The sequence below is a fragment of the Pteropus alecto genome, unplaced genomic scaffold (genome assembly GCF_000325575.1).
Source record: "Pteropus alecto unplaced genomic scaffold, ASM32557v1 scaffold87, whole genome shotgun sequence".
Taxonomy (NCBI): domain Eukaryota; kingdom Metazoa; phylum Chordata; class Mammalia; order Chiroptera; family Pteropodidae; genus Pteropus; species Pteropus alecto.
In genome coordinates, this window is record NW_006443225.1 from 2820846 (window position 1) to 2846521 (window position 25676).

The window sequence follows — 25676 nt, forward strand, 5'->3', positions numbered from 1 at the left end:
TGCATCTAAAGAAAAATATAGAAAGCCCTCTTTTGTTTTGTTTTGGTACAGTTTGTTTTTTGTTTTAGGTTTGTCATTGCTGTTGCTTTTTAGAGTAAATTTTCTCTATAAGAATGCAAAAAAAGAACAATGAACTGAGGCAAATTCTCACAATTGAAAAGACTGTGCATAAAAGGAGACTATGCTATCTTTCTAGTATAGAGCAAGAAAAGTCCAGAAGGGTGTTTATAAGTATCTTTTGCTGTTGTTGTTCAGGTAGTATGTTGAGATACATTTTTCTTTTATATTTGATTGTTTATAGATTGTAAGGTTACTACTCATCATTCCTTAATTATTAAATCTGATTAATAAAGTTGAAGAACATAAAGTATTTATAAGTAATACTGATGCAAATTTCCCCGAGTTGCAGGGAGAGCAAGCCTCACATCGAGAGAAGAGGGTCCTTTGGCGGCGAGTGAAGAAAGAATTCAACACACACATCAAAGTTAGAGACAAAAGGAAAGTTTATTAGAAAAAGGATAACACTCCACAGAGTGTGGTCTCCTCCTCTCAGAGGACTAAGAGAGACGAGGACAGGGAGCGAGGCAAAACAGTGAGAGGGACCCTGAGTGCTCAGGGAATTCAGTTTATATGTCATTCTTTAGTTCCTATAAGTTATAGTTTAAAAGACTTTGTTAACCCATTTCCTTTGATATGGACATACAGTGAGAAGGGGAAGAGTATGTAGCATGAAAAGGTAAGAATATGCAGAGCGAAAGGCCTGCTGGCAGTTTCCAGCCTTTAACCCATAAGTTCCCCCATATGTTTTTAGCCATAGGGAATGAATGATTTTATTTTGTGTGGGGCAGCCACTTAAAGACTCTTGTTTTTATCTGTTTCCCCTTCACAGGTGTGGGAAATGGTTTGTTAGCAATCCCAGTAGAAATCTTCCTTCGTTCTGCAGGTGTCCTCCTGGCCTGGCTGAAGGGCTGATCAGCACTTTCTGGTCTCTTAATTCGACATATTTAATTCTCTTGCTTCTTCCCTACATTAATACTTTAGTGTAATCTAACAAGCTCTATCCTATCTTGGCTTTATAAAATGTACCTCTCCCTCAAAAAAAAAAAAAAAAAAAAAAACCTAGCAGGTAAATTAATTAGATTTTTAATTCAAGAATTGAATTCAAAGCCTTGCTTTATTTCCCTCTCCTAATAATAACACTTCACTTTAGTGAAGTGCTTTGAAGTTTTTAAGGTGATTTCATATAAATTATCCTATTCAATTCTCACAATAACTTTGTTTAGAGATTAGGTAGCCAAACCCCTGGTAGCTTAAGCAATTTCTCAAGGTCAGAAAGCAATTAATGGTAGGACTAGATGAAAATAAAAACTTATCTTTGAAATTTAAGTCCTGGGATCGTCCTACTATACCGTATAGCCTAGTTGCTGAAGGCAAGTCCATAACTAAAAGAAGCTTTGAATCCAACCAGTGGGCCTCAGTGCTGGCCTGCAAATATTAATGCTTCTGATCACGTCTCTCTGAAGCCTAATACAACAACAGCAACAAAGAGAAGTGCCACCAAGAGAGAAAATCCAGACCATCTGCACACATACTTCTCTCTCTCCCTCTCCCCTCAGGTTCCGGTCAAGAGGCAATAGGTCTGTGTGCAAGATACCCACTGAAAGTGAGGCTATTATTTAACTAATTTAACACATTTAGGCTGCAAGAATAGACACTGAGTATTTGGGGCTAACCATCTAAGTTTTACACTGGCACTCGACTACCCGCATAGGCTAAATTGCAGTTCCATGTCTCAAGCTGCTGCAGGAACCATGTTCGATATTAATCGACATTGTGTATAGAGAGAAAATACTGATTTCAGTAACAGTATTTACATTTAACTGAATTCTCAGAAGGAAAAAAAGACACAGTAGGGAAGCAGTTGCAGGTGGTAAATGCAGGGCCTGGAATAAAAAGAACTTGGTTCCCATCCCTTCTCTATTTCCTGCTAACTCAGTGAGCTCCAGAGAGTCCTATCTTTCTGTGCTTGCATCAATAAAGATGCTATATTGATACAAGTATTAATGTCCCATGAGCCTTAAGGCATAAGATAAAATAATAAACATGGAATCATTTAAAAACTATAAGTGTTGTACATGTACAAGATTAAAAAATAATTAATAGCTCCATGAATTGAGACCATAGCAAACACAAGTACAAAAATCAAATCCTTTTCAACTCAAATAAAATTAGCAGTGAAAAAAAATTACTAACTAGTAGAATTGTCAATTAATCACTGACACTGTGAAGAACCCTATACTAAAAGGTAGAAAAGTGCAAGTTGAGGAATATATGGCCCTTACCTCAAGTATATCAGAGTATAGGCACACATGACACTAAGAAGGCATAATTTTACAAGTGCAATACCAGCAGTACTTTGTATGTGGGCATAGTCCTGGGGGTTTAAAGGAAGGAGAAAATACAATAGTGGGAGTGAGGAAGTTGGGGGACGACTTCACAATCATTTGAGCTGGTCCATGAGTCTGTATTGTAACTGGGGAAGTGTATTCAAAACTGAAGGACATTATGAACAAAAACTAAAGAAAAAGGAAAGCGGTACAACAAGCAGTCTACCCAAAGAGCAGAGTCATACAAGAGCAGCTGAGAAGATAGGCTGGGATCACATGAAAGGCTTCGAATGCCAGACCGAATGGTTCATTACTAACATCTCAGGCTGTGGGGATTCCAGGAGAAAGGGCAGGCACAGAAATGGTAGAATCGGAGTTGCAGCTCAGGAAATCTAATTTTTCATCAGAGGGTAAAAGGAATTGAAGTAGGGAAAATCATAAAGTTTGACATAAGGAAATCGGTGAAGACAATAGGTTAGTAAGAGGTAACAAGAACTAAATGAGAAGCGTCAGTGGGAGGGAGAGGGATAAAGAGGAAATGGATAATCTATCTGCAGCACTGATGTACTTACAAATGTCTCTGAGATCTATGAAACTGATAGGTCATATGCTTATTTTCAAATGGCAGGAAGTTCAAGATGATGCTCCAAGTCAGACTGTACTTTAATAATATCTATTAAATCAACAACATACACCTTGAAAATTATCCTAAAACCAAACGTTGGCATATAATTAAGTAATGGTGATCAGTGGGGTCAAAAGATGCTTTACCTGACTTTGTACTGTGATAAACACTCGTGTTGCTCTCGGAGCTGTCATTATCTTCCCTTGTCTGGCTTACCCTAATACTCAATTTTAAATGTCAGTTTTTACATCACTTCCTTTGGGAAGCCATTGCTTAGCCCTCAGATTAAGTGCTCTTCTATGTGCTATCCTAAGAGCCTGAATTTGTGCCACTTCTTGCTTCGCTAGACTATAAACTCCATGAAGGCTGGGAATTTGTTCATTTGTTCTCATATCCAGCCCCCTGCTTAGGGCCTGGCACAGAGGAAATGCTTAGTTAATATTCACTGAAGTAAGAAGTGCTTTATATATTACAGGACAGACTCTTTGATAGGCTTAATTCTTAATAGATCCCATCAAAATCAGTTCTGTCTCAGGAGGTCAGCTGTATGTCCTTCCCACAGAAGACCAAGAATAGATTTTCTGTGAATCTGTTCACTTAAAAGACAAAGAATGTTGGTTTCTGGTAGTGGGAGCAAACCTCTCCCCTCCCCCACTCTCCTGGCAACTCCACTGTCAAGCGCAACCCCCAATCCCTACAGGATCCAAATGCACATCTGTGCCCTCAAGCAGGAGCTCAGCATGAGGGATCTTATTTGTATTAGCATATGCAACTGATTGGCAATTAATTTGATTTCCCACCTGCTTAGGATCACTTCAGGGCCTTGTTGCCCTGTACTCCCGGAATCAATTTCTTTAAAGTAAAGCTTTCAAAAATGTAGGGCTGCTTTTCAAATGGCTGCTCACACTTCCATGAGCAAAAGTAACATTTTCATTCTGTAAATCACTTGTTTTAGACACAAGGGCAGGGTGCCAAGTCAGACATCATAATCATTATCATAGCTAGACCTCCTTCATAATTAATATGAGCCAGAACATAAGCTTAACACTTTATAGATATTACCTCACTTTATTCTCACAATAATATATAAAGTGGCATTATCATTATGTACATTTTACAGGGAAGAATACAGAAGCATAGAGAATTCCAGAACCTTTTCAGAGTCCGTTTCTAAAAGTTGCAGAGCCAAATATGTGGCATCAGATACATAGCACAGCTAAATATGACCCCACCTGACACCAGCAGCCAAGAGCTGGCCTGGTTCTTCCACCACAAACACTGAGGTTTGTTTCAACCATACGTCAATGTCACAAAGAGAATAACCACACAGGGGAAAAAAAATCTCCATGTAATTCATTTTTCAGGATTTTTGACTTTCATTCACCATTAAATCCCTTGAACCTGGCACATATTAGGCATAAAATAAGCACTTATTGATGGAATACACTTCCCATGAATGAGTCTTCACAACTTTCTGACCCTCAGCATTATTCTCAGTCATTCTGACAACCCAAGTTGCCTATGGCAGAGAGCACACGCGGTAGACTAGATATTTTTATTTTCCCCTTGGTCCCTGAATAAAATTTTACGTTTTAATTAGCCGTCAAGATTGAAAAAGTGAAATATTTTACATAAAAATCTGATTTCTTATATCTCATGAAAAACTGAAAGAGCTGGAACCTCCACCTGTATTCTCTCATGAAAACAGATGAGGTGAGTGGTGGCTGCCCTTTTTAGAAAGACATACACTTTTCAGTTTGCCTCAATCACCACCATACCCTATTGTATTCAAATCAGCATTGAGGTCCTCCACAGCTGGCCACCAAGCAGCTGCTGATGGATGTTACTTGCCCGGTCCCTGGAGGCATACAGTGAGTTCAGATCTAGAGCACTTAAGATTCCAGCCTAAAGTTAGCTTATCCATGATTTCAGAGAGTCACAGAAAATAGCATCAATGCCAATTCTGGAATTCATGTGCTTACCTCGAGGTTGATTCCTCGCCCTTTGGGAATTTAGTCTTTCTTATCATGTGTCTGCCTAATTGTTCATTTCATTCTGTTTGGTCTCTTCTCAGCTCTCTCACTATCTTGACTGTAACTACTACATAGACCTCCAGTTTTGACTCCTCTCCCAAGCTGCTGGCTATCATATGTCATTTCCTTTAACATCTTAACCTATGTGTCTTGGAGACACCTCTAACTCAGCATGTTCAAACCTGAAAGTGCATCTTTAGCCATAATTTCCTACCCTATAATCTATATGTATTGGTGCTGTCCTCTTAGTCATCAACACCGGAAATCTGGGACAATTTTGCCCTTCTCATCTCATCACATTCAAACACTGAGACCTGATGACTATATCTCTTAAATATTTCTCAAGCCCTCTATCTCTTCTCCATCCACTCTGCTGCTTCTAGTTTGAGCTTCACAGCTCTCAGCCGATGTTCTGTAACAGCCGTTCCCCTGTCCAAGGCTTCCCCATGACACCATACACAGAAACATCAGAGTGACAAAGCTAAAAATTAAGAGCAATTGGGTAATCCCAGCTGCTTAAAACTCATACGTGACTTTTCTTTTTCTGTAGATCCTGTATATGGGTCCTCAGTGTTCAGCACTCTCCACTCTCACCCCATCTCCAGACTGAATTCCCTTCACATTTACTTTCCTCTTGTTTTCTCAGCAATACCAAACTGCTTTTGAGTTCCCTGGATAAATAATAGATGAGTGATTGGAGTTATCGCTGGAGTGATATAAACATAAATAAGTGAAAACTTTTGTAAGAAGACATTTGTTCATAAGCATAGCAATAGAAGTCTATTATTTAGTCGAAAACGACTTGACTTTTCAAAGTTAGACACAGGTAGGGACAACTGCGGAGTTTATTTTGTTTTAGTAATGCGAACCCAACTTTTCTTCCCTCTGTCTTTGCCTGGCTAATTTTTTCTCATTATTTAAGACTCTGTTCAGGTAACTTCTCCTGGAAGCCTTTTCTAAACTTGTAGCTTCACCCCCCACAACACACACATGTGCACGCATACATACACACACACACACACACACACACACACACACACACACACACACAGGCTGAATTTGGCACCCTCAATATTTGTTTCTCTAAGGGCCTGTCCATACATTTGCCATGGAACTTAATAAACCATATTTTAATTAACTTTTTACAATTGTATCTCCCTGACTAAACCTATATGCATGCTTAAAGGCAAAGACTATGTATTATTTCTTTGAGCCAAAGAAAGCACAGAGTAGTACTGAATGAATGAATGAATGAATGAATGAAAAAATGAATAATGACACCAGAAAACTTAAATATGGATCAGACAATAAAAAAAGAGTCTGATATTCAGGATAAATTGAGCTAGAAGCAACCTAAACTATCAGTTTGAAACCAGAAGATGTTTTACCACTCCCCAATCATGAAACCACCCCACACCATGCAAAAAAGTCGAGCAGTTGGATACGTTTTCTATTTGTTCAAAAGTATTAGGATCTGTAAACAAAGGAATAGTGTCTCTCTAACATAAAGATAAATTGATTCTTTTAATACCGACTTTCTGTAAATTCACAGATGATGTAATAACATTTGTGGAATAATAATTTCCTACCACTGCTTACAGTTGCCATTCACAGCAAATTATTTACCAGAATTTCCAGGTAGTAAAAGCAAATTAGCTCAGTGCTACATATAAAATATGGTAATTGTTAGTCTTTTAGATTATTACTGTAATACTACATTTTGCATTCATATAAACATATATTTAGATAATAGCAGTGTTATTGAATTTGATGTTCAGCACTTACCTTAAAACAGTTGTAAACAATGCTCCAGTGTATATAGAATAGACTTCCAATTACCAGAAAAAATATGCTCAAAATAAAAGTATATTAGATGATTATTACCAAAATACTTAAAAAGTAAAAGGATATGTTAACTGTAAAGTATTTATGGTTGGATATGAGCAAGTATATCAAAGTTGATACATTTTTATGTTATTAATTAGAATCAATTCTTAACTAAGAGTTAAAATTTTGGTTGCAGGCAAGTATATAACACAAGGGGAGAAATTTCCTCCATTTCTCTATAAAATTGTCATGATAGAAAGCTCTATTTGTCATATACACTCTGTATAATAAACTCTATAGAATTGTCCATATTTAATTTTGGAAAGTCTAGTTATCCCTAACTAAATATTAGGCTATCTTAAACAAATGTTTTTGAACAAATGTCTTACCTCCAAAAGTCTCTAACTACTGAATGGTTATGTCATCCCAGAAATGTCATTTGTTTATTCCTCCAATAAATGTTTATTAAGCCCTTAGTATGTGTTCCAAGCTCATAACAGTGGAAAAGAAGCATGGTCCCCTCTCTTGTAGCTTAAAATCATTATTCTGATCCTGCAGATGAGCTAATTGAAAGACCAATATTCAGATTCTCATAATGGAGCTGCTTAGGCAGTCTCTAAGTGCCAATTTTCATTTCTGTGAACTAAATTTTACTGAGATGAATAGAATGTTGTGTAATTTTTTTCAGTCTATACGAACTGGATGTGGTTTATATAACTAACTTACTGTGCCTTAGAAGTATTTGTTGGATTTCTGCTTCTAGGAAGGTGGAATGTATGTACATAACACTATTCTCACTAAGTACAACTACCCTGGACATTATGTATAAAACAAACAGAAGAATCTGAAAGGTATACAGAATAAGGGAGACTTGATAGGGACCTTGGCACCCAATGAACAATACAGCAGTGAGTTCCTTGAGTTTTCTTTGTACCTCATATACTCCAGATGTGAACTTTAAGCCTGGAAATCTGGAAATGACAGTGGGCACAGAAGAAAAAGCCCATGAAAAAACCTAGCTAAAAGACTAAGAGAGGGTTATCCTAATAAAACAGATAGCTTTTAGACAATAACCAATCTATTCCAGCCAAATACCACAGAAAATATTGCCAGCCCACCTCTATTTACAAGATCAAGGCTGAGTGTGGAGCCTGGATTTCCCTCCTTATTAGGCTATAACATGTTGCCCCAAACCCCATCATAGTGGTGTTAGAGAAGACAAGTAAGGAACCTGGACTTTTATCCCCAATAGGCAGTAATCAGTTTTGTCCTCTCAAACTCTCCCCATGTCAGTAGAAACCACATGTGAAACCCGGACTTCACTTCAACCCAGCAGTGACAAAGCTGCCCTTGTCCTTCAGTGTAAATCTAACAAAACATATACAAGGCTGCAATACTGAAAATCACAAAACATTGATGAAAGAAAGCAAAGAGGATCTCAATAAATGGAGAGATATACCATGTTCATCGTTTTAAGACTCAACATTTATTGAAGAGGCTTTTCTTTCTCCATTGTATGGTTTTGGCTCCTTTGTTGAAAATTGTTTGTCCATATATGTGTGGGTTTACTTCTAGGCTTTCATTTCTGTTCTATTGGTCTCTATGTCTATTTTTCTGCCAATACCATACCGCTTTGATTATTGTAGCTTTGTAGTATAGTTTGAAGTCAGGAACTGTGATGCCTCATCTTTGTTCTTTTCTCTCAGGATTCCTTTGACTATCTAGCATCTTTTGTGGTTTCATAAAAATGTGATGATTTTTTGTTCTATTTCTTCGAAAAATGACTACACTGGGTAGTGGGCACATAATGCAATATAAAGATGATGTATTATAGAATTGTATACTTGAAACTTATATAATCTTATTAATCAACGTTACCTCAATAAATTTAATTTTCTAAAAAAGACTCAATATTGTAAAGATGTCAGTTCTTCCCAAGTTGATATATGGGTTTAACGTAATTCCTATCAAAATCCCAGCAGCTTGTTTCTCTATATAGACAAGATTATTCTAAAACTTATATGGAAAAGCATGTTGGAGTGAGGGTCGAGGCGAGACTTGCTCGGTATAGAAGTGCCAGCAGTATCCATTGTTCACTGTTGAGCCCTCCCTCTCCCAGTGCTACCATAGCTGTGACGTCATCGAACTGGATAACAGAGGATTCCCTGAAACCCTGCCTCCCCAAACCAGGCCCCACTCAAGCCACATCCAAGTGTGTCCTCAGCAAGTCAGGTGCTCCTTGCTGAGCAGAGCCTACACTCACACTGGAGGCAGCTGGCCTCGGTTTCTGGTGTGGCCTTTTGAGGCAACTATAGGCACAGCATCTGTGGATTGCCTGCTGAATCTTGACAGGTGACCCTGGAGGGATAGAGGTGTGGGCTAAATTTGGCCTGCAGCTGAACCCCTCTCAGGACTGTGCCACTGGACCTACTTCACAAATCCACACTAATAAGACCAGGAAACTTAGGAGCTTTGCTTAGTACAGACATGGAAAGGCAGCCAAAATGGGAAAGCAAAGAAGTAGAAACCATATGACAGAACAGAACAGAGATCCAGATAGAATGGAGTCAAGTAATCTAACAGATACAGAGTTCAAAATACTAGTTATAAAGATGCTTAATGAACTTTTGGGAAATGTAGAGAACTCCAAAATGGAGATGGAGATTATAAAAGGGAACCAGTCTGAAATGAGAACACATAATCGGAGACGAGAAGTACGTTAAATGGAATAAACAAAGTGAATAAAGAAGAGAATCACATGCCTTATCTAGAAGACAGGGAAGCCAATCAGGACACTCAAACAGAATGGCAAGAAAAAAGAGGCCAAGACTATAAAGATGATTTAAGGAAGATATGGGACACTATTAAGGCTCCAAATATTTGTCTGATAGGCGTAAGTGAAGAAAATCAAGATGTTGAACAAGTATTTGAAGAAATAATGATGGAAAACTTCCCTAACCTGGTGAAGGAAATGGACTTAAAGCCCCAGTAAGCTCAGAGGATTCCAAAAATCAGGAATCCAAAGAGGCTCACACCAAGACACATCATAATCAAAATGCCAAAGGTTAAATACAAAGAAAAAATTTTAAAAGTAGCAAGAGAAAAACAAATAATTACATATAGGGGAACACCCATGTGACTGGCAGCTGATTTCTCAAGAGAGACTATGCAGGACAGAAGGGCTTGGCAAAAAATTTCAAAAGAATGAAGACCCAGGATATACCACCAAGAATAATTTATCCAGCAAAGCTATCATTTAGAATCGAAGGACAGATAAAGAGCTTCACAGACAAAAATAAATTAAAGGAATTTATCACCACCAAGCCAGAATTACAGAAATGTTGGAAGGACTTCTTGAAGAAGAAAAAACATGTATCAAAAACAGGAATAAAGAATGTTAACAACTACATTCCTATCAATAAGTACCTTAAATGGAAAAGAATTAAGTGCTCCAACCAAGGGATGGAGTGGCTAAAAGGATAAGAAAACATATGAAAAGGAAGGATATGGAAAAAGATATTGCTGCGATGAACTTAGAAGGTATTTAATTCAGACAGAGAAAGATAAACACTATATGATTTCACTTATATGCAGAATTTAAGGAATAAAAAGAACAAACTAATCAAAAACAGACAAATATAGTGGACAATTTGGTGACAGACAGAGGGGAGGGGGTTTAGGAGCTGGGAAAATGGGGTGAAGGGTTAAAGAAGTACAAATTAGCAGCTGACAGATGGTCACAGGATGGTAAACACAGCATAAGGAATGCAATTAGCATTAATACATTGGCTAGATGGAGGGTCAGGAGAGGGAGGAAGCAATTGGGGGGATCGTTTTACTAACTATATAAATGTCTAACCAATGTATTGTATACTTGAAACTAATTAAAATTAAAGAAAAAAAACTGTAAAAGTTAATTCACATATAATAACCTATTTTTTTTATTTAAAAAACTTGAAAAAGTGGTAAATGTGTATTCCTGTTATAGAAATTTGACTTTAAGGGATCTCTCCCTTGTGTATTCCTCATGCATTGTTAAAATCTTCAAAAATACACTTGAAACTAGCAAAAAAGAAAAAATAGGGTACTATTTAAATAATTGCATTTTGAAGAATTAAATTCCATTACAAATTTATTTTATAATTCCTTATAAAGCAAGCAAATATGGATTAGTGTACACACAAACACATTCTTTATAACAATAATTTGAAAAGTCTTTTAATAAATAAATTGAAAATGTTAAAAAAAGGAACAAAGGGGAGGAATCAGTTTATAAAATTCCAAGGCATATAACAATAATAATCCGAATTATGTGATATTGGCAGAGAGAAAGTTATATAGGTCAACGGAACTCATGTAGAATAGACACACAAATACGACCAACCAATTTTTGACAAAGATGCAAAAGAAATTCAATAGACTAAAGATAGACTTTTCAACAATGGGGCTGTAGCAACTAAATATCCATTGGGAAAAATATTCAACTTAAGTCTAAATGTATACGAAAATTAACTCAAAAAAGATCGCAGACTTAAATGTATAATGCAAAACTACAAAACCTTCAGAAAAAATACAGAAAAAATCTTCAAGATCTAGAGCAAAGCAAAGAAATTTTAGACTTAACATCAAAAGCCAATTCATGAAAAGAAAAATTGATAAATTAGGCTTCATAAAAATTCAAAACTTGTCTATGGCCATGCCACCCTGAACGTACCCGATCTCATCTGATTTCGGAAGCTAAGCAGGGTCGGGCGTTGTTAGTACTTGGATGGGAGACCACCTGGGAATACCAGGTGCTGTAGGCGTTAAAAAAAAAAAATTAAAATCTTTGCTCTGTGGAAGACCCTGTTAAGGGGATAAAAAGACGAGCTACAGACTGGGAAGAGATATTTGCATACCACATATCTGACAAAGAACTAGTATCTAAGAAATACAAAGATCTCTCAAATGGGCATTGTTAGTGCTTGGATGGGAGACCACCTGGGAATACCAGGTGCTGTAGGCGTTAAAAAAAAAAAATTAAAATCTTTGCTCTGTGGAAGACCCTGTTAAGGGGATAAAAAGACGAGCTACAGACTGGGAAGAGATATTTGCATACCACATATCTGACAAAGAACTAGTATCTAAGAAATACAAAGATCTCTCAAAACTCAGCAGTAAAAAACAATTCAGCTAAGTCATAGGCAAAACATATGAAGAGCATTTTACCAAATAGATATATAGATAGCAAATAAGCACATGAATAGTTTGACATCATTAGCCATTAAGAAACATAAATTAAAACCACAATAAAATATTACTACAGGCCTATCAGAATGGCTAAAATAAACAATAGTGAATACAGCTTGTAAATGCTTGTAAGGATAATGAGAAACTGGATCCCACATACATTGCTGGTGGAAATTTAAATGGTACAGTCACCCCTAGAAAATAGTTTCGCAATTTCTTAAAAAACTATGGACATCTCATATGACCCAAAAATTGCACTTATTTATCGTAGAAAAAGGAAAACCTATGCTCACATAAAAAGCTATATTAAAATGTTTATAACAGGTTTACACTCAAAAAGTAGAAAAAAACCCAGATTTCCTTCAATAGGCAAATGGATAAACAAACATATGCTCTATTTACATAACAGTCTTGAAATGACAAGATCACACAAATGAAGTACAGAATAGTGGTGGCCCACGGTTAAGAAGCGGGTGGAGACAGAGGGAAGAGGGCATAACTATAAAAGGACCATATGAGGGAAACTAGTGTTGATGGAATCGTTGTGCATCTTGATTGTATCAATGTCAATAGCCTAGATACGATTTTGTACTACAGTTTTATAAGATGTTACCATTGGGGAATACTGAATAAAGGGCATATGGGATCTCTGCATTGTTTCTTAAACTGCATGTGAGCCTACAATTACCTCCAAGTGAAAAATTTAATTTAAAAAGTGTTCATAAAGGTGTTTGATTAAGTATTAAGTAAAATATAGTGAAAGCGACTGGACCTTGATTAACTGAAGAAGTAATTAGGGTTGTTCACACTGAAGTTTAGTCTTCTCCCTGAGATAAAGCCAATGCTATCAGAAGAGAGGGAGACTATCTAAGTGCCTCTGTTTTATATATAGAAAGAAGCTTTTAATTGACAGAAATTCTTTAATCCCCAAAACATCATTAGGCTTTGTAATTCTATGTATGCATTGAACGCAAATTCACTTCAAGTTAAAAGGAATTCAGAGTCAAAGCTCGAAATGCTCTTAAATGACAGCATTTCATAATATCAGCAACCACAACTAAAGATCAATTACCTTGGCCTGCTGAGATTTCAGGACTCCTCATGTTGTACCTATTATTTTGAGCATGAAGTGTGCATACCTGTGTCCATACTGACAAAGTGAATCCTTCGTTGGCATTTATCAAAAACATCTAATATATACATTGCGTGTGCAAATTCTTAACCCTATGAGTGTTTTGGGGTGCTATCACCACATACAATAATCTGAAATTGCATATTTCCGTTCCTGTCATTAATACTTTTTTCAGCTTCATATACTCCCTTTGATATTTTTCTTTAACCGTATTCTTGGAGTGGCTAACAAACTACTCAAAGAATGCTCACTATTGTCAGATAAGTTGCATTTCGTGAGTTTGCTCAACTGAACTATTCCGGCATCTGATTCTTTCTCACGGACTGGAAGAGCAAAAACCCATTCATGGTTAATCCAGTTATGCCCACATGATGTTATAAATTGTGGTATTTAGCTCTTTCTAAATTTAAAATGCCATCTCTCTCTCTGATTATAAGGCTAAATTTTATCCAGGAGGCTAACTACAACGTAAACATTGGCTTTGTGTGTGTGGCGGGCGATGGGGAAGGAGGAAGAGTGTTGTCTTTGTCTTTGCAAAGTGCTGTGTTTAAGAGCGTGAGCTTTGGAGCCCGACTGGGTGGGTTGGAATCCTAGCTCCACCATTCATTTGCCCGGTGACTTAGGGCAACTATTTTAATCTCTCTGTGTCCCAGTTTCCTCATCTTTAAAATGAGATCAATTATAGTACCTACTTCCTAGGAGTTTGGCAAAGATTAAATATTTGTAAAGCTCTTAAAACAGCACCTGGCACAACGTAAGCACTCTATATGTACGTATTTTTTTCATCTCTGAGCTGTTGTAAACCACCTACTTCTAGCCTGACTTTGTCTCCAGTTAGAAAAAGGGAGACAATGGCGGGGCAGCATGTGAGGATTTTGGGGGACATTATGGGGAAACTGCATTAGTATTGGCAGTAACTGACATACTGTTTTGTGAATATGAAAACATTTGAGTGGGGAAATCTGAAGTTCTCAGAAAATCCCATTTACCAGAGAAATTGTGTTAATTACATCCTTGTTTTTCCCTTTTCTCCTAGAAAACCTTCTTATCTTATCTGATAAATTCCATTTATCAGAGAAATTACATTAATTACATCCTATTTTCCCCTCCCAAATACTGTCAAGGGAGGCAGGTTTTCTTTAATTACAGAAAACCTGCCTCCCTTGACAGTATTTTGATCAACTTTTCCATGAAAAGGCCATACCTTGCCCTCTAAAATCTAAGCTTCTTCCCTTTTTGACTTTATACCCCTCGTAATATCAGAGAAGGGCGAAAAAGAGGAAGATCACGGAACACGTTTCAGTATAGGTCTTTCCATGGCTCACCTAAGACCTCTCTCGGAAAGACAGCAGAGAGGTTTTTCCTCCACCTCCCCTCCTTCTTCACCAACATTAAATCGCTGTTCACTGCCTGCCCTCTACGTGCAGCCTTCAAGGAGACAAGCTGGTTCTCAAAGAAGCATTGCATTTTAATTTATAAAATATTTTAAAATTTAAATTCACAATACAATTTACTTTTCTAAGTATATATGGTACTTTTCTCATAGTAGCGGTATTTTTCCGCAACCCAAGAATTATTTTTTTCCCTTCTAAATATTGAGACAAATATATACATACATATATATATACATACATATATACATACATATATGTATAAATATATATACATACATATATATATGTATAAATATATATATACATATATATAATAGAGGAAAAGAGCTTAATATCTATAAATGCAACTGGCTCATAATTTCTTAAATATTATTTAACAGACAAGCTTTGCTTTGCAATAATAATACACCACAGAAGTTTTTTATTTTTTCAGTTATGGCACACAGTAATAGAGAATGTATACAGAATTCACTAAGTGATGGCGTTTCATAGTTATTTGCTTGTAGAATCCAGGAGCTCCTTTTATTACAAATAAGACTGAACAATGGTTAAAAGGAAGAGACAATAATAGCAAGCCATTAACTTGAGTTTATTTACTTTTTTTAACTCTTATTTTTAAGACAACTGACTTAAGTGAAGTTCTTTTATCTCATGCAGCTATTGATGGTCATTTGTAAATTAAGAGAAATTTTGGGTTCTATAAGTCTGTATTTTACCCCAGAGAAAAAGGCGTTGTCATCTCTTCAAAGGGAAAAACATTCCTTAAAGGAACGAACTGCTTTGGAAAAACAAGCATAATCAAAAGGATTGAAAAGGAGAGAAGGGAGCTGAATGAAGAACAGTCAATAAACGTGTGTTAAATGAAGATTGGAAGGAAGAGAGAGAAATCAAGAGTAGTTCTTTAAATAATTAACTATCACCAAAGAAAACTCTAATTCAAGATAATGCGCTTATATTTTTATTTAAAATAGTTTACTTACTTTAAAATAGTTTACTTACTTTAAAATATACATATGTGAAATATGATCCACATATATATTTTAAATGTTTATATATTCATATACATTTATCTAACACATATATATTAGATAAATTTAACACTGAACCACAATATAAATCTACAGTATATTTTCTCTCTGTTCTCTAGAACTTGTAACATAATGGAACCAGCTATAAAGGAAGTCATCCTAGTTTAATTTTTTGTAGATTTGAATAGTCCTACCAGTGGAAAAGAAATAAATGCAGCTTTGAAAATATCTTATGAAAGAACTTAATGTGAATTTGAAAACCTTCACTTTTGTTGTTTCTGTTTGATACTAATGTTTTTGTCTGTAATCATATATATATATAAGTGTGTGTGTATGTGAGCAAATGGCACTCGAGACTGTTTGGATATTAGTTAATAGATAAAATCCAATCATAGCATTCAAGCCAGATTGAAAAGGAGGTTTCATCATGGGACTGATGATGTGAAAACAAAAGCTACACCTCGTTACAGTGTACTGAATGAACAGTCCTAAGGTTTTAGTTTTATCATTATTATTCATCACACAATATTTGCAGTCTCCTGTGGGCGTGCTGGACTTACATGTGTAAATCCGATCGTGGTACTGGGATTTCCACCCACTCATTGTGGTAGAGATTAACACCACTGTGTTTCTACTTAACCGCTTTCTCATTTATTCAGTGGAAGTACAGCTTAATTCAAAATTTTTTTATACCGTGCTGCTTATTTAAGCCCCAGAGCTGTCCTTGCCTGGCTTCAAAGACTATACGAGGGCAATACTACATGGCCAGCTTTCTCTCTTTCCTGACATGCAAAGTGAGGTTCACCTTAAGCCCTTAATACAACTGCTGACACCACGAAGATGGAAGAGTTCTCTACACACACACCTAAGCATGCTTCCAGGCACTTCTAAAGGTATAAGGAATGTTTGTGCTTTTGAATACAGGACCGCTCACACACATGCAATGGCACCAGAAGCCTTAGCTGGTCAAAACATGCCCCCATCAGTCTATCAGAGTATGTGCCAAACCCAGCATTAGTGTCACTTGCTCAGGACTTTCAGAAGATGCATGCATTTTATCTGGGTTAAAACATTCAGTTTACTTATAGAGATAATATATTGATTCGATGACACATTAACTAAGATTAGTTTGAATTATCAACTCAATATTACCTGTCGTGCCCTAGACAGAGGAGGCGTCTCCTTTCTTAGAATGGAGTGCAGAAGAGTAAAGCAGCCACAACAAGAGGAAAGGGACAAATTTGAATCTTAGGGCATTTCTTGAACTCCATGAGTCTCCTCAGGGTTGAGTGCAGAACAGCAAAAAAGACTCTGCAATATGACTGCAGCGGAAGAACTTCCAGGCAAATTTTGCCCATTTCATGATTTTGCCAATGGTCAGAACTAACAGGCATCCTAACTTTTTAATCCACTAAAATATATACTTAGAGATAAATTTGCTGCTCCTGAAACCTTACAATTGATCCTCAAAGGGCTGCTAATGTTCCATCTGAGGATGAAAAGACAGAGCATTCTGCAAAATTATCTTTACACTGAGCTGCCCAAAACAAGCTGCCCTGTTACAAATCGCTTTCCAGTGCAGCATATTTTTGTCGCATGCTAGATATTTATCCAGTACACAATTTTTCTTACATATACAAATCTATTATGTCTATGGTGATCTTTAATGTACAAGCCATTTTATGGACTGGGTTTTTAAATGAACCATATAATATATTCAATCAGAAACATTTTTCTTATTAAGATAAATTAGCAGGTTCTTCATTCCCACTGAATGCCTAGGTGCTTCACTTTACAGCGCTTCTATTTTTAATGACAATATTTAGCCAACCAAAATTTAACCCTTGAGAATTTTTATTGCTGCAGTCAAGAAATGAGTGTGTCACTGATGTTACAGCTCTGCTAAGAATAGTCCGCAGATGTGCTTTTAAGTAAAGAGAGATTTAAAAATAAATGTATTTGACAAGTTGCTGATCATAAGCCTATATTTACCACAACCAAATTAGAATGAGGTTGCACAAAAGTTGAAGTTTATTGTGGAAAATTCCTGAGATGTGCTCAAATTTGACCTCAGAAGTCTTTTCCATTACTTTAAGGAGACATTTTGGCTTCATTGTGCCACACTTTTTCTTATAACTCAAGGAGGACTTTTGTCCTCAAGGTCTTTTGACCTCCAACCTCACACATTCACAATTTCTTGCCAAGTACAAGTCATCAGAAATGGGCTGGTCCTTACATCGCTCACATTCCTACCACTGCTCCATGTGACCTAAGGAAACTTTTTTTTTCTAAAAGCCAAATAGACGACTCTACATAGTCATAAAATACACATTTCTTTCGAATAAGATTATGTAACGAACTGCAGCACTCCTAAAGTTGCATGCATTATAATGGTTCAGATAACTACTGTTTTAGATCACAGCAGTTATTCCAGATCTCTGTAATGGGGAACACTGTTAAAACGCCAGCATTAAGCAGGAGGCCTCACTAAGACATCATCAGAGGAAATCCATATTTCTGGCCTCCACAGAGACTCCTTCTGAACCCTCTCAACTGCAGACAACTGAGCACATACATCTTGCAAGTTGTCATTCACAATCACATGATAAGAAAATTAACCAAACTGACTCTCCAGTTTGGGGGCTAACTCCTCTATCTCTTACAGGTCTTCATCCTGCAGGAGAAATAGAAAAATATGGATAGCGCATATTTAATGCAATAAATAGAAATGATACACAGTTTGTTATGCTGTCATGTACAGTTGCAAAGTGATTTATGAAAATAATTAATTCAAATAAATGTCCCCTATCCTAAACTGCACACACAGAAAAAGAAAGAAATGTCTCAGTCCCATGCTTCTGTAACAATAGGTACAGGGTTCAGGGGTGACCGCCATGCAAATTACTTCTCTGAAATTATTTCCCCCTTTGCAGAATAAAGGTGTCGGGCTTGATTATCTCTATGGACCATTCAAGCTTCAAGAATTGATTGATTCAGCTACCGCAGAAGGTCTGGCTGCTAGATCATCTGAGCCCAGTGTCTGTGCACTATGAAAAGTCTCTCAGACATGCACTTCTGTGCTCAGATTTTTTCATTACTCTCATTGCTATTTCTGCCATATCTAGTTTTTTAAACAAGAAAAAGAAATCTATGCCACAAAAGTTATGGGATTTGTTGTTTCTGTTCAGAATTCAACAGAGAGATTGAAGATTGAATATGTGCTCTTTGTAGTAAAAAAAAAAAAAAAATTGTAAAGGAAGTAAGTTGTGCATGAAAGTATTGATAGCAAGATTCTGATAACCAACCTGAATCGAGAAATAATTTTAGCATGCAGCTTATTCGATTTGCTATATTAAGGAGGGAGGTTTCTAGCCCAAATCAGATTTAGAAGTTTACATTTGATTTTTGAATCAGGGTTAAATAGCAATACAGCTGATGGTCTAGGGATTCTGATCTAATCACAAGGATTTATTACATGAGTTTAAAGCTTCCCTTGTTATAATTAGGTTCCCAGCTACCTACATGACCAATTTTAGAGACTTGTTGTAAAGAAATCCCACCAGTCCCCCCAAATAGTATAGATCTGAGAATGTGAATGATATAAGAAGGAACAAATACATGCTGAGTTCCTACTATGTGACATGGACAATGTTAGTTATATACATACATTGTTTTATGTATTGGAAGGCTGTGTTTCTGGTAAAGATATGGGATCTGAAATACTGGTAAAGATATGGGATCTGAAATCAACTGTCCAGGTCAAATCCATCTAAAGTATTCAATAACAATAAAATGTAGCTCTGTTAGTTAATCTGTGTATGCTTCAACTTCCTTATCTACAAAAATGGGGATTTAAAATAATACCTGCTTCTTTAGATAGTCGGGACAATTAAATAAGATAAGTTGTACAGTGCTTTAAGCAAGACCCAGCACATAGAAAATATCCAAGTAAGGTTAGCAAATAACAGGTTTATGTTTATTAAAATTCATGACTGAGTAAAAATTATTTTGCATGTGGTTTACAGATAGGCCCAACTGGCGATTTAGATGTGTCAACAATAAGTATGAGGAATTTTTAAAAGGAAATGTTAGGTGAGTTACAAAGAGCAAAGAAGCAGAAATATGAAGATTCATGGGACCGCCTTAAAGAAACAAGCAGAGGGAAGAAACAAGATGAGCGGATTAAAACTTGGAACAGTCCTGGGTATAATCATGAGAGAAGATGTGGTAGCTGGAGCAGCTGAAGCGGGAGAGAGGTTGGATCCAGAATGACTCAGTGAGTGGGACACTAGGGGCACATTACCAGATTTAGAAAGTTAGCTCAGGTCTGAACTCAATTCAAAGGGGAACACCAAAAACAATGCACCAAAACATCCTGGCATGTTCGGTGAGTGGTGACTCAGAAAAGGCTCCTTCCTGGCCTGAAGGTGAACAAAATATGGAAATAGGAAGCAAAACACAAAAAGAGGATAAAAAAAGAGGGAGTCTTACCAAAGAAGGTGCCAAGAAATGAGCCTCCCCAAATCAACTTAAAGAAGGGATCAGTAGTCTTCTATGCCAAGTAATATGTTCTATTATATCGATAAAGAAAATCCTCTGCCAAAAACTCATAAAATGTGGATAAAATATATTTTAAAATATTGAGGCATAGCTGAGTTGGCAGGAACATAAGGACAAGAGGCCACAAACAATAAGAAATCATGATCCAGAGCAGTATGTATAAAGCCAGTTTTTGTTCTGAGAGCATCTATTCATCCCCGGTGGCAGAGAATCTGACTTTTAATTAGCCCAAGTAGTGAAGAGGACCAAGCAGAGATCCCTGTGTAAAGCTAGAACCTCAAAATATGAGGAAATCACAGCAGAGAGGAGATAGGAAATAGAAGTGATGATCTCACATATTGGGAAATTGCACAGTTCAGCTTAGACTCTGAGCAGAGAAGAAAATAAGATCAAAATGTCTCCTATAAGATCCTCCAACCATCTGCTTATTTTGACATGAATGTGTGTCTTAAATTCACATTACCCATAAGATGTAAACGTCCTCAAGCTAAAAATTTAATTGAAAGTGTTGGGGATTGATTTTTTGCCTCCAAGCACTTGCCATGAAGAAAGGCAAGTATACTTTATCTATGCCTCAATTAATGTTCACATATAAAGTCTCAAGGAACATGAGCTTCCTCCAAGCCAAAATTCTCTAAACATACAAGGAAACAAGCCACTATGAGTGAAAGTCAGAAGTCTTCAGAAACAGATCCACAAAGTGAGCAACTATGAGAATTATCAGAGTCAAAATATAAAATGAGTGTTTTTAATATTTTCAAAGAAATGAAAGCATGGTGCAGAAATAAGAGACAGTCAGGTAGAGCAGGACCAAATGGAATGTCTAGAAGTGAAATGTTGAAAAATTAAAATTAAAATCTCAATAGATGGATTAAACAAGAGTATAGATATGGCCAAAAACAAAAAAAAAAAAGTCATTGATGAAATGCAAGAGAAATCTGAAGAAACATAGCACAAAGAGACGAAAACACAAGAAACATTTTTTAATGTTAAATTGTGTAGAAGATGGAGTTAAAAAGGGTTAGTGTACATTTAATTGTGGTACCAAGAGAATAAACTAAAGAAAAAGAAGGGATAGACAATATTCAAAGAAATAATATTGGAGAATTTTCCAAAATTGATTAAATGTGTCTATCTTCATATTCAAGAAGCCTAACAATTAATTTTAAGCAAAATAGATAAAAATAAAAATGAATCCCCAAATAGAAACAATATGGTGAAGCCCCAGGACACCAAAGAAACAAAGATAAATGGAGAACTATAAGGAACTGTCGGGAAGAGGGGACGAGAATGAAGACAGATTATTTACGAAGGAATTAGTTTAGACTAACAGCTGAGTTTTCAACAACAGAAGTTCGAAACCTGATGATGTTAGAATAATATCTTCAAGGTGTGTTAAGATTTCAAAGGCAACCTCCAAAAAAATACAAATAGAGTGTATAACATCCAAATTAGTAGCACGAAAAATGGAATGACAAGACAGATATTAACCAATCAAAATGATGGCCAAAAAAGCAGAAAATAAGAGACCAAAAGAGTAGGGCGAATATAAAACATAAATTATATGGTAGAGATAAATATAAATATATTGAAAGAAACAATAATTGTAAATGGACTATAATCACCACTTAAAACATAGAATTTTCAAACTCTTTCTACAGAAAAGATACTCTTAAAATCTAAAGATTCAAAAATATTAAAGGGAAAAAAACCTTGTGCAATTATTTAATTATCAGGGGAAAATATAAGCTTTAAAGTAAAACACATAGTTATAGAAGGTAATTACAATTAAAAATAAACAAATCACCAGGAAAATATAATAGTTTTAAACTTACAAGAATCTAATATTATATTAACAAAATATTTTCAAAACTATCAGGAGCAATTGACAAATCTAGCATCAACGCAGAGTTTAACACAGTTCTCAATAAATAAAAGAGTAAGTAGACAAAAATGAGGAAGTACATAGAATATTTGAAAAACAATTTAAAAATTCTTTTACTAAATTTATTGGGGTAACTTTGGTTAATCACATAATTTAAACTTCAGACATACAGCTTTATAATATGATATCTGTATACTCTTGTGTGCTCACCACCTGAATTCTAGTCTCCTTCTGTCACTACGTATTTGACCCTCTTTACACTCTTCTTTTCCCCCTTCCGCTCTGGTAATCATCATTCTGTTGTCTTTGTTTGTTTGTTTTGTTTGTTGCTTTTTTGTTTTATAGCCTACATATGAGTAAAATCATATGGTTCTTGTCCTTTTCCATACGACTTATTTCAATTAACATAATACACCTAAGATCTATTCATGTTGCCAGAAATGGTAATACTTTATCTTTTTATGGCTGATAGTATTCCATTGTATATATGTACCACTTCTTTATCCAGTCATCCATCCAAGGACATGTCTTGGCTATTGTAATGCTGCAATGAACATAAAGGTACATATATCTTTCAAATAAGTGTTTTAGATTTTTGAAGGTAGACACCCTGAAGAGGAATTTTTGGATCGTATGGTAGCTCTATCCTGAGTGTTTTGAGGAACCTCTATACTGTCTTCCACAGTGGTTGCACCAATTTACTTTCCTACCAGAAATGTACGAGGGTTCTCTTTTCTTCACGTCTCCAACATTTGTTATTTCTTATCTTATTAATAATAGCCATTCTAACAGGTGTAAGATGATATTTCATTTTGGTTTTGACATGCATTTCTCTTATAATTAGTGATGTTGAGCATCTTTTCGTGTATCTATTGGCCATCTGTATGTCTTCCTCAGAAAAGTGTCTATTCAGACCCTGTGCCCATTTTTTAATCTGATTGTTTCTTTTGTTGTTATTGAGTTGTATGAGTTCTTTATATATTTTGAATATTAGCTTCTTATCAGAGGTATCATTTACAAATATTTTCTCCCATTTGTTTGATTGCTTTTTTGTTCCATTGTTGGTTTCTTTTGTTTTGTAGAAGCTATAGAAATCAGTAAAAAAAAAAAAAAAAGAAAGAAAGAAAAAAACAAACAAACAAACAAAAAAACACTGGATATTTGCAGATTTATGATCATTTACATTTTTTAAAAATCTATGGGCAAATTATTAGAGTTATTCCTAGTCTAGTAAAACTGATGAATATGAGAACAACACCGTCAACTTCACAAAAATTCCTCTAGACTAAGTTCTATAAGTTTAGTGCCTATGCTTTCTTCCATGCATTTTGTTGTTCCAGGTCTTCTAGTCAAGCCTATAATCCATTTTGAGTTAATTTTTGTGTATGATGTCAAATAAAAGTCTAGTTTTATTCTTTTGCATGTGGCTTTCCAGTTCTCTCAACACAATTTATTGAAGATTTTTCATCCTGTATTGTATGCTTTTGGCTCCTTTGTCAAAAATTAGTTGCCCACATATGTCTGGGCTCTCAATTCTGTTCCATTGGTTTATGTGTCTATTTTTCTGCCAAAACCATATCATTTGATTACAGTAGCTTTGTAGTATAGTTTGAGGTCAGGAAGTGTGATACCTCTGGATTTGTTCTTTTTTCTCAAGATATATTTGGCATCCAAGGTCTTTCATGGTTCCATGTAAATTTTTTATTTTGTTTGTTTTATTTTTGTAATAAATGCCATTGGAATATTGATAAGAATTGAATTAAATCTATAGATTGCTTTAGGTAATATGACAATTTTAACAATGTTATTTCTTCAATCCATGAACAATGAATATCTCTCGATTTCTTTGTGTCATTATCAATTTCTCTCAACAATGACTTATAGTTTTCAGTTTATAGGTCCTTCACCTCCTTTGTTAAGTTTATTCTTAGGTATTTTTTCCTTTTTTTGCAATTGTAAATGGGATTGTCTTCATTTCTCTTTCTGATATTTTTTGTTAGCATATGAGTACAGAAGGAAAGTATATCAACATAATAAAGGCCATATATGACAAACCCTCAGCTATGATTGCATGTATATAAAACCCTAAAAACTCTACCAAATATTAGAAACAATAAACAAATAAAGTTGCAGAATATAAAGTCAACATACAAAAATCCATTGCCTGCCTATATACTAACAGCAAAAAAAGAGACAATTTTAAAGCTTGATCTGACAATGGATACATGATTGCACTCAACTCAGGAATACACATTCTTCTAGAAAATGCATGGATTCCTTATGAAAACTGACCAAATTTTAACCATAACTCACATATCAATATATTTCAAAGAGTTTGTTTCACACAGGTAACATTTCTGACTACAACCCTATAGAAAATCAGTAAAAAAAAAAAAAAAGAAAGAAAGAAAAAAACAAACAAACAAAAAAAAAAACACTGGATATTTGCAGATTTATGATCATTTACATTTTTTAAAAATCTATGGGCAAATTATTAGAGTTATTCCTAGTCTAGTAAAACTGATGAATATGAGAACAACACACAAAGTTCAATATTTCTCATCAGCAATAGTTAGAAAATGAAATTCTCAAAAAGAAATAATATATTCAAAACAGCAAAAAATATATCATATTGAGGAATAGAGAGAGCTAAAATATGTGTAAGAATTTTATCTAAAACTTAAGAATCTGACTTCAGAAACATTAAAACACTTTTAAAAGACAACTGCAGAGGGTATATAGTCAATATTATTGTAATGGTTGTCTGTAATGCCAGATAGGTGCTGGAGTAATTGGGAGGATCACTTCATAAATTGTATAAATGTTTAACCTGTATACCTGAAACTAATAAAAAATTAAAAATTAAATTAAAAAAAGAACTGCAGAAAAATCCATGTGGAAAGATTTGATACTGTAAAGATGTTGGTTATTCCCATACTAACATATGGATATAACATAATTTCAATCAAACTTCCTACTGGGTTTTATATAGATGACAAGCTAACTCTGAAATTTATACAGAAAAATAAAGGTTCAAGAATAGTCCTTATATGACCAGACAAGAGGACTGAGAGAAAACACTAGTAACTAAAACTGCAAAGCAATGCTGAAGGTATAAATGAGGAGATTATTAAAACAAAATATATAGCCAAGAAATAAACCCATGCATATATGCATATCTGATACATGACAGACTGATACTTCATAACAGTGAGAAAAGAAGAATCCTTTCTGATTTGGGAATTAAACATATGTATGAAAAAATTAAAATAGACTCCTACCTTATAACATGAAATAAAAGCATTGTAAGATGAATGAAGAAATAAAAAGTAAAAGGCAAAATTTTTAAATCTTCATAAGAAAATATACAAAAAAAATCTTTATGAAGTAAAAACTATAAAGAGAATTATGCAGAAATTTAATTACATTAAAATGAATAAATTTAATTCCATCAAAAGACCTCACAAAAAGAATGATAAGACAAGTAGACAAGCAGTAAATATTTGCAAGACATATAACTGACAATGGACTAATAACCTGAAAATCTAAAGAATTCCTCTAAATTAGTAAAAAAAA

General features: G+C 35.3%; 1 protein-coding gene and 1 non-coding gene across 2 annotated transcripts in view; both read left to right on the top strand.

The window, feature by feature from the left end:
- Positions 1–25676, top strand: part of XKR4 (XK related 4) — a 386852-nt gene that overhangs the window by 300211 nt on the left and 60965 nt on the right. The window lies entirely within an intron of this gene.
- Positions 11559–11677, top strand: LOC112472714. The gene has a single exon (XR_003043744.1). It is a non-coding gene; the product is annotated as a 5S ribosomal RNA (ribosomal RNA).